This window comes from Astatotilapia calliptera, chromosome 13, assembly GCF_964374335.1.
Source record: "Astatotilapia calliptera chromosome 13, fAstCal68.1, whole genome shotgun sequence".
Classification (NCBI taxonomy): Eukaryota; Metazoa; Chordata; class Actinopteri; order Cichliformes; family Cichlidae; genus Astatotilapia; species Astatotilapia calliptera.
The window spans coordinates 31,676,632-31,686,234 of record NC_137434.1 but is presented as its reverse complement, the minus strand read 5'-3'; the positions used below and the strand labels follow the sequence as shown (position 1 = coordinate 31,686,234).

The window sequence follows — 9,603 nt, the reverse complement described above, 5'->3', positions numbered from 1 at the left end:
GGCCAGAGGGGCCGATGGCGCGATATGGCAGCCTGGCTTCTGTCAGTCTGCCCCAGAGCAGCTGTGGCTACAACTGTAGCTGCCTCCACCAGTGTGTGAATGTGAGAGTGAATGAATAGTATGGAGTGGCAAAGGCATCTGCCTCTTCGTTTTATAAGCTGGAATGTTAAAGGTATAAATAATCCGGTTAAACGCACAAGGGTTTTTACTCATTTAAAATCATTGAGATCCGATGTTGTATATCTGCAGGAAACACACCTCCGATCAAGTGAACAAATTCAACTAATTAAACTGTTTCTCTGCTTGTCTGCATTGCCACAAATTGTTCTATTTGGTGATGTATCATAGAACTGTACTATATAGTGTATGTACGTTTCTGTGTTTGCTAGTAACTACCATCAACCTAAGGTCTCAGCTAATTTATCTTTGCAGAGATGTTCATTTGATTGTAACAGCAGTAGGAAAGAGCAGTAACAAGAGTAGGACAGCTAAGCTAATTATGGCTAAACATTTGGAATTTAATGAAAGCAAAAATGGACCTTGCAAAGATGGATAGGTTTATTTAGAAAGTCAGCTATTTACATTTAGTGTTCGTCCCAAGTAGGAGATTTTGAATTGAGTCTAAATTGACCGCAAATTTACTTAACTTGTTAAAATCAACCAGGCTGTTACTGAAGCAGTCGAGGAATTACCTTTGAGGTCTCAGTCATAGGTAGTAATGCAAAATCTAACATTACACTAACCTTATATTTTTGTAAAAGGCAAAATGGACTTTTTTCCAGGGTGGGGGAGTGTTTCATGTCTGTAAGTTAAAATTGTTATTTTTGTTGTTTCCTGATTTCTAAGAATTGGGAGAACAATTACATGCTAACAAAATGATGCATTTTGGTTGCCCATGTTTGGTGTTGCTTTGGGCTTAGGGTGATCACTGACGATGACTTACACCTAAAAGAGCTCAAAATCAGAAAACGTTGCTCTAAAACATGTTGACATGGTAAATGAAAATGAACAATAATCAAAATTGATCATGCAAACTGAAAGACTACTTACTATGTTTCTCTTGTTACTTCATTAGCCTCAGTGTTCTCAGATCATTCTTTACATAAAAGCACCCAGTTGTCTTGCAAAGAATGTGTAGGATTAGTGCAATCACACACATTCGAAGATACTGGTAGTTATTGTTTCAAATGCCTATTTCATGACAACCAGGCAAAATTCATCTAAGGGAGTATGAAAGAGATTATCTGGATGCTGAAATGATTGGTAAAATACATTAGGCCAATAATAGTAGACCTGTGCTACATTTGTCCAGCTAGGCAACACATATTTCTGCATAAGAGATACATGAGACACCCTTTAAATAAGCAAATTTCATGTTTAAAACATGGAAATGCAGCCAAAATGGACCATACAATGGCCTCAGTGAACACATCAGCACATAAGTAGAGATGAGGAAACTCAATCACATTAGACATTAATATGACTATGAGTAAATTATATATATTATATATTCTGTTACATGGTTTAAAGAATACAATGTGATAATCACACATGAGAACGCTGTTTCCAGTTATACAAATTTATTTTATTTCACTATTAAAGAAACCAATTATGTGAATAAAAGCTCACCACAAGAACATCTCCCAACCCAGTCTTACAAAGTTGCAGTTACAATAAAAAACTGTTGGTGAGCTAAAAAACAATCCTGGTGCTGATGCTTGTCATTGAACGTTTTGGACAGAGCTCTTGATTGAAATGCCTACCGTTGTGTGTAGGCATTTCGGTCCAGATGTTATGGAGTTCAGTTCAGCTAAGATGTATTTCTAAAGCACCGGATGGCAAAAATAGCCGCTTCTCGGCTGTTTATATTGTAAGGTAAAGACCATACAATATAAGAGAGAAAACCCCCCAACAATCAGATGATCCCCTGTGAGCAAACCCTTGATGACAGTGTCTGTGAAGGTTATCAGTCATCGAGGCCATAGTAGTCTAAGGAGCTTGGAAAGAAAAGCGCCTGGACTTCTTTAAGTTAAAGAAGTCCAGGCGCTTTTCTCCAAGCTCCTTAGACTTGGTGACGGTGGGAAAGAAAAACTCCCTTTTAACAGGAAGAAACTTTCGGCAGAACCAGGCTCAGTGAGGGGCGGCCATCTGCCTCGACCGGTTGGGGGGGGGGGGGCACAGCTGTTATAACCCCTGACGCAGCATAGCTTCTAATTCTGAAAGATACGTAGATACCTTAAAGCTGCACTCTATGCAGGACACCAAGCGATGACACGACTTGCAGTACTATAGGAGTCTATGCAGAAACAGTTTTCTCTCTTGAATCTCTGTAATTTTTTTGCTACTGAGTGTCTGGGTGCAGTCACTCATTTTGGGCCAATTAAATCAAATGAACTTCCATTGTCTAAGTTATAGCCCTATTGAACCTGCGTTAACCAGCTTTAATAGGGAGGGCCAAAGTCGTAGTTGTGCTAAATTTCCTCGAATTCTCCTCGGAGATTTTCGAGTAGCTTCCTTTGTTCTTGAAAGTTCTTTTCCATTTGTCTCATCGCTTCCCGTCCATTCCACATCTTTTTGGTAAGGTCACTAACCTTATTTTCTAAGGCCTTATTTTGTTGTTTGAGTATGTCAACTTGGACATCGTAGTTGTTTATCAGATCGTTATGTGCTTCCTGTGAAACTTTGGGAGTCTGAGCTTGGGTTTGCAACGCCATGTCTTCTGTTGTCAAGGCTTCCTGTGAATCATACAGATTTTTCTTGACCTCTTCAAGCTCTCTTTTCTTTTCCTCAAATTCATGGCACAACAACTCCTTTTCTCTGTTGGTCACGTTAAAATCATGTTCGGAGTCTTTCTCAGTGGCTTTGAAGATCTGGGATTCTCCTTTCGCACCCTCATCGTGTGGTTTCAGTTCTTTTTGAGAATCACCACTCCTTTTGGAAAGCTCCTGGAGGTCCTGTTCAAGAAGTTCGTTATGCCGCCTCAATATGTCAATTTCATGTGCAAAGCATTGGAGTTCCAGGGTCTGTCTGAGCTGTTCACTGTCCGTTGTTTTGTTTTCCTCATTCATGATCCTTTTTCTTTCTTCACTCTCTTGTAACTCTTTAAAGGCTGTGTTTGCCTGATGGAGCTCAGTTTTAACAGCCTGTATTTCCTGTTGCATGTCATCTTTTTCCTTTTCAAAGTCCCTTTTCAGCTCACACATGCGTTTTACCGTCACATCATTTTCCTCTCTTAAAGACTGGTTGTCCTTTTCCATGCCTTTCACTTTTATAACATAGCCTGCCTTTTTGCTTTGCAGCTCTCTGATTTCATCCTGCATTTCCTGCATCACCTCTTTGTGTTGCTGAATTTCTTTGCTATTGAAGCTCTGTGAATCCTGTAGAACTGTATTCAAATATTCCAGCTCTTGAATTCTGATGTGAATTGTTTCATTCTCTAGTTGCAGGTCTCTTTTCCTCTTGTTTTTAGAGAACCCACTTCGTTTGAAGAGAACTTCAATGTTTTTTTGGAGAATCTTGTTCTCATTTATGAGCTCTCTTTTTTGCTCCTTAAGGTCGGCGTTCTCGACTTTAAGGTCACGTATGGTAGAGTTTTGTTGTTTGAGAGTTTTATTCTCATTTTTCAGCTCTTTGATTTGCTGTTTAAGTTTTTCGTTCTCGGCTCTCATGTTGCATACAACAGGATTTGACAGACTCATATTTCAAATTGAAGTTGATGCTAAATCTCTGTACCAACTAAAAGATTTTTTAAAAATACCGTCAACTGTGTCAGAAACGCAAGTTTCCAGTAGTTTCCTGCCTAGTGAATTCTTCCACTCTCTTTGAAAGACTGCCAAGAGTGAGAACCTCTCCCCTATTTATAGGTTTTAGTGTGCTGATGTCATAAAGAAGACCAGAGATCAAAGGGATTCTGGTGAAACGTCACTGTGTCTGGTCTGGGCAGTTCTGAATTGAATAATAACAAAATGACGGGGGGCGTGTCCCATGTGAAGACGTGTTGTACAGGGCTCCTCAATGGACTAACTTTTTTCATAATTCCATTGCTCCAAAACTAACGAACTTTTAACAACAGTACGATAACACGCCCGTGTGCTGCTCTGAGGCACTTTTTACATCTTCAAGGCTACGGTGTACGACATATGAGCAAATGTGCATGACACGAATTCAAACGTGCTGCAGATGTGTCACAGGTTGATCTGGCTGTAGGCTGTGGCACTTGGCCAGAGGTGGCGCTGGTTGACTCGAGTCCATGTTAGTGCACAAAGTAAACTGCTCGCTGTAGTTGTGAAGCAAAAACGCTGAATTCGGAGAAATAAACCGTGCGAGGGGAACGATAACGACGACAAGAGTCTCCCGATCTTTACTCTTGCTGTCCTGTGAACAACAACGGCGTGGTGTTACTTGTTTGCTGTTTTCGCGATCGCGTCGCGCATGAGGATATCACCAGGTAAACTCGCCACATTTTTAAACATTTTGTTGTTCAACAGCATCAAGACTGACGGAGTGTGTTTGAGACAACCTCACAAGTGTCACAGGTGACACATTTGCCGTTTTTTTGCTGGTTTGTCGGTAGCAGCTACTGAAACGCAAGACTGCCGCACATCTGTCCGACCAACGCCAGTTGATCTAAACGCCAGTAGATCTGGAACACCGGAAGGTAGAATGATTTTGATTTAATGCCGTATATGGAAGAAAACACACGTGTGTATAATCTTCAACTGTCAAACTTCATAATTTCATTAAGAACATCCCATTTATTTACTTTATTTGCTTTTACAGTTTGCTTTGGCTCATACTCCACCTGCTCTGTCCGATCAGTTTTGCAGCTTTTGCGTGACTCTGAGCGGAGAGCAAAGGTCACACGTCACAGTTCATCCTGCTGCTTCGATTAGCAGTCACAACATCAATAAACCGTGACCCACTTCCACCGCAGCCGTACAGGCCCGAGCCATAACATTACCTCCACCAAGGCTGGACTGGGACAAAAAATCGGCCCGGGCATTTTGACTAGAGACCGGCCCACCAGGATAAAGATTGAAAATGTGACGTCATTCAGGGATAAAACCGCAAAGGATTCTGGGAACTTGTGGCAAGAGGTACTAGCGCACGCAGGCTTTCAATTGAACTCAGTTACACAGCGATAAAAAGAAACCCAAAAAATGGCAAGAAGCTGTTGTATTATTATTAACTGCAATAGCCGGTCGCATGACAGCCACAGGAAGTCGACGGGTAAAGAGATCGTTTTTTTTTTTATCGGATTACGTCGTTGAAGAGAAATGTTTTAAGCCATGTTTCCGAAGTAAGAGCCGATGGATGGTCTGGATATACCAAATATAACGTCTCAGAACACTCCAGCTCACATGTTAGTCTGTTCCAAGCATTCCCACAAAGGTCAGAGTTTTGTAGTAGTTAATACGTCATGTTTCTTAACATAATTGGTGATATAGGTTACATGCAAGTCTGGCGCTGAACAGAAATTGTTGCGCTCTGCTCCTTTATTTATTGTGCATAAATAGTGAATTGTTCTGACACAATATTGCGTTTCGCTTCTGTTATAACCATGGTACACTGACAAAAACATATACTTTTATTCACAGGATAAAACAGTTGTTTTGTATCACTAATTGTCCATTGCGATTACAATATACAATATTACTGTCACTGCTACATTTCTGTAATGCTACTGTAACCGGTTTCTGCTTCATCCCGCTGCAACAGTTCGGCCCAAACAGACTCCTCGACTCTGCGTTGTGTAGTGTTTTTAAAAAGACAAGGAGTCTCTGATCGATCGTTGCCACTTTATTTCCTGAATGGAAACAACGGTGTATTATCAGTGCACAGGCTCGCCATACACCACTCCGCACAGCACACTCTCGTATGGCTACGGCAGACTGGCAGCGATTACTGCAGCAATATTACAATTTCTAATATACAATAAAATAACAGCAACAACAAATGATGTACCTGAATGGAAACAACGGTGTATTATCAGTGCACAGGCTCGCCACACACCACTCCGCACAGCACACTACGGCAGAACATCTCATTAGCATTCCGCTTTAGCATACACTTTCACACATTAATAAACAAATGAAAAGTACATAAAACTGGTGTTGGACATGTGTCCACTAAGCACTTATTACACTCGGTGCTCGTCAGCTAATCAAACATGTTTTATGTGTCTGTACTACTTAGCTATATTGTGTGCGGAACAATACAACTCACCTCTCGTATGGCTCGTACGGCAGACTGGCAGCGATTACTGCAGCCAGCCACACCGAGAGGGGGGCGCTGTTTCCCCGTTACACTGATATTTGTGGCAAGTGGAATAATACCACATAAACACTGTTACACTACCAGAAATTATTTCCACTACTAATTAATTACCGTTGAGCTTAAAGGTCCTATTAATAAACTGTTAATGAATGTGTATTTATGAAGACGATTTGTGAGACTGGTAAACTTATGATATGTACAATAGTCTTTCGTTCTACACGGTGCGTTTCAAGGTCCTGTACCCATCTGTCGGTAAACTGTACCTGGGCTTGTTGCAGTGACCTGAAGTTACTAAAGTTCATGAGTGTATGCACTCACTCCAAGAAGCGTATAATTATAAATCTGAGCGTGGTGAAAGTTGGGCAGCACGCTGACGTCTTTTGTCCACTCATAAGGGTCTGACCCTTTCACTCCTTTGATTTTTTCCTCGTATCTTTTCTTTGTCTTTTCGTCGAGTCTGTCTTTGTACGGACCGGCATTATTCTCCTTTTGTTTTGTACATTCCTTTTTTGTGCGGCAAAGAAAAAAAAAGAAGGTATTGGAACCGGAGAATGAACGTTTTGCGGTGCTGCAAATGTTTGCATTTGATGCGGTACTTGGATTGTTTTGCCACGAGTTCCCGGCATGCAATGCGCGAAAATCACGTGATTGCTAAAGAAGGGGGAGGGTGCAGCCAGCCTCCTCGGCTGTAATTGGTCCAGCCCAGAGTCGATCATGACCAATTGGCCAATCCAACACCTTTCATTATATATACCCTTCCTAAAAAAAAACAAAAAAAAAAAAAACATCGGCCCATAAAAACAAAAAATCGCCAGCGGCCCACCGGGCAAATGCCCGGTATGCCCGATGGCCAGTCCAGCTATGACCTCCACCATGTTTGACGTGTGATGTGGTATGCTTCAGACCACCAGCTGTTTCTCTCCTCTATACTCACGCAGCCATGAAACTGTTTTTCAGTAAACTGTTCAATTACTGTGATAATGGAGGCCTGTATGAAAGTGTCACTGTCTAAATGAACCTGTCTGTAGATGGAAATATTAACAGCAGGTGTGTAAACATCCACTCTAGTCTAAGACACTCATCCTTTGCTGATCTCTAGATGTAAAACCAAAAGTTTCCAATGAGGAGTCATGATGGGAGAGCTCTGAGTTAATGGCATTAAAATGCAGAACATGAAGGAACATGTTTATTAAAAACGCCAGCCTCATGTACCAACTTCACAGGAAAAAACATCAGCTGGTGTTCTCATTTATACTGCAGTAAAACCACAAAACTCCCACCAGAAGTCACACTGACAGAAAGGAGCAGAGAAACTGTAGCGGTATCACACCTACCATCTCTCTGCTACGTGGCACAGATGTCCTGTTTGAACATGTTAATCAGTTTACTGGTTGGATTTAAAAAACCTTTCAACCTTTCTGTTCATTCGTGTGCCACACAGACAGTAACAGAGTACATGTGCCGCCGTTACGTATTTAAAATACTAAATATGAGTAACTGCATTCTGTTACAGTTATCGTTTAAAAAGGTGGTATTCAGAATACAGTTACTTTGTTGAAATAAAGGGATTACATGGCGGTACTTTCCTGTTTCATATGTTCGGCTATGCCCTCTCTGTTTTTGGTAATTCCACACTGGTGGAAACCCAAACAAAACACGCATTAAGAGGCTCTAATGTCTGTGTCTCAGTCTCACTGCTCATGTCACCCCTACTTGCAGCAGCATAATGATGTAAAGAAATATTTTTAAAAATCAGTGCTCAAAAAATGATTTAATATGAAGGCAACAGGCAGTGTTACAGGCATAGCGCTAAAGAATTGAGCCTGATGGGCGGTGTAGTCCAGCTGTAAGTAAGCTGTTAAGACTCGACTATACGCTGTGTTCGTGTTTCCTCTGAAACAATAAGTTTGGTTGCAGCAGCCTTTCAACGCCTCTCTCTGTCTCCCGCTAGCAAAGTTGACCCAGACAACAAAGTAAAGCTAGTTTTCAGCTACGAGCCCGACACGAACCCGACGTATTAGCCAGAGGTCCCTTTACTACGGCTCGGAGCGGACCTGTTTTATATACGTGCCGAATAGTTTCTATACGAGATCGCTGCAAAAAGTGCAGCCTTACCTAATGTCCACCTACTGTTACTCATTTATATTAAGGTTTAAACATCTAGCTGGTGTTGGTGTGGAGAGTAGCCTTCAGTAATAGTAATAAATCACACAGCAATAGGACATTCATGTAGCTGTAAACAGCATGATAATATATTAAGTAATCCAAAGAATTCAGAATATGTTACAAAATACATTTTGGGGCCTGTAATCTGTAATCTGTAGTGGGATACATTTTAAAAGTAACCTTCCCAACACTGCACACAGGTGAGAAATATAACTGTAAATGGTCAAAGGAGCTTGCAAAGAAAAGCGTCTGGACTTCTTTCAGTTGCTTGAAGACGTTTCACCTTCATCCGAGAAGCTTCTTCAGTTCTAAGGTCAAATGGTGGAGAATCCCAGATATAAACCTAGTGGGAGTTTCCCCCAAAGAGGGACAAAAGGACCCCCTGATGATCCTCTAATCACATGAGCCAAGGTGTGAAAGCGGGTGTGGGTCCCAATCAGCCAGAGTTTTGGGTGAGCTCATTGTGAAACCTGGCCCCACCCTATCATGTGATTTCCTGAGGTCAGAGGCAGCCTGAGAGGAGTCTGAGTACTGATGACTGAACTGAAGTCGAAGCAGGGCCTGGCTGTTCTTTGGTGCAATACTGATTTCTACCACAAGATGGTGCAGTGACTGAATCTAACCCGTGACAGCTGAGGAGCTGTGATGTCACTGGTTAAAGTGTCAGCCTTACAGCAGAGATGAACCTTTGGACCCTTCCTCATCTGTAACAGCTTTACAGACTGTGGCGCTGTGGGTCCCAGCAGTGCCTTGCAGCTGTTGTGCAGACGCAGAGTTTCAGGGTTCAAGTTCCAGCTGTGCATAAAGCCTGAAAGCTGTCGTTGCCTTGCCTTGGTGGGTACCAGAGGACGGGGGTGCCTACTGGGGTCAGCGGGGGAGCTGGCCCTAGGGAGGGGCATCCTCCCCTCCCTCCTTTTCCTCCCCATCCCCGGCTACCTCCCTCTTCCCACTCCACCACACTCACCCACACAGGTAGGGCCTTGGGGTGTGTCACCAGGGTGCAGGGGAGACATCCCCCCCCCCCCCCCCCCTGTCCTCTTCTGGCCACCTGTGCCTCAATTTTATCTCACAACTTAGACATCCACATTACTTACACTCTCATGACACACACATGTATATAGGGCCTTGAGGGTGGGCACGTTAACGGCATCCAGTGGACGG

The 9,603-nt window shown here is 42.4% G+C and overlaps 2 long non-coding RNA genes across 3 annotated transcripts; one reads left to right on the top strand and one right to left on the bottom strand.

The window, feature by feature from the left end:
- Positions 1–4,225: 4,225 nt before the first annotated feature.
- On the top strand, positions 4,226–4,960 carry LOC145419731 (uncharacterized). 2 transcript variants are annotated; one of them, XR_013901068.1, is made up of 3 exons: positions 4,226–4,447; positions 4,577–4,657; positions 4,780–4,960. It is a non-coding gene; the product is annotated as an uncharacterized LOC145419731 (long non-coding RNA). The 2 variants fall into 2 exon arrangements; XR_013901069.1 differs by having other exon boundaries at positions 4,334–4,447; positions 4,574–4,657; positions 4,780–4,920.
- On the bottom strand, positions 4,881–7,281 carry LOC145419732 (uncharacterized). Its single transcript, XR_013901071.1, has 2 exons — positions 7,143–7,281; positions 4,881–4,960 (listed from the first exon to the last, which is right to left on the bottom strand). It is a non-coding gene; the product is annotated as an uncharacterized LOC145419732 (long non-coding RNA).
- Between the last annotated feature and the right edge of the window lie 2,322 nt (positions 7,282–9,603).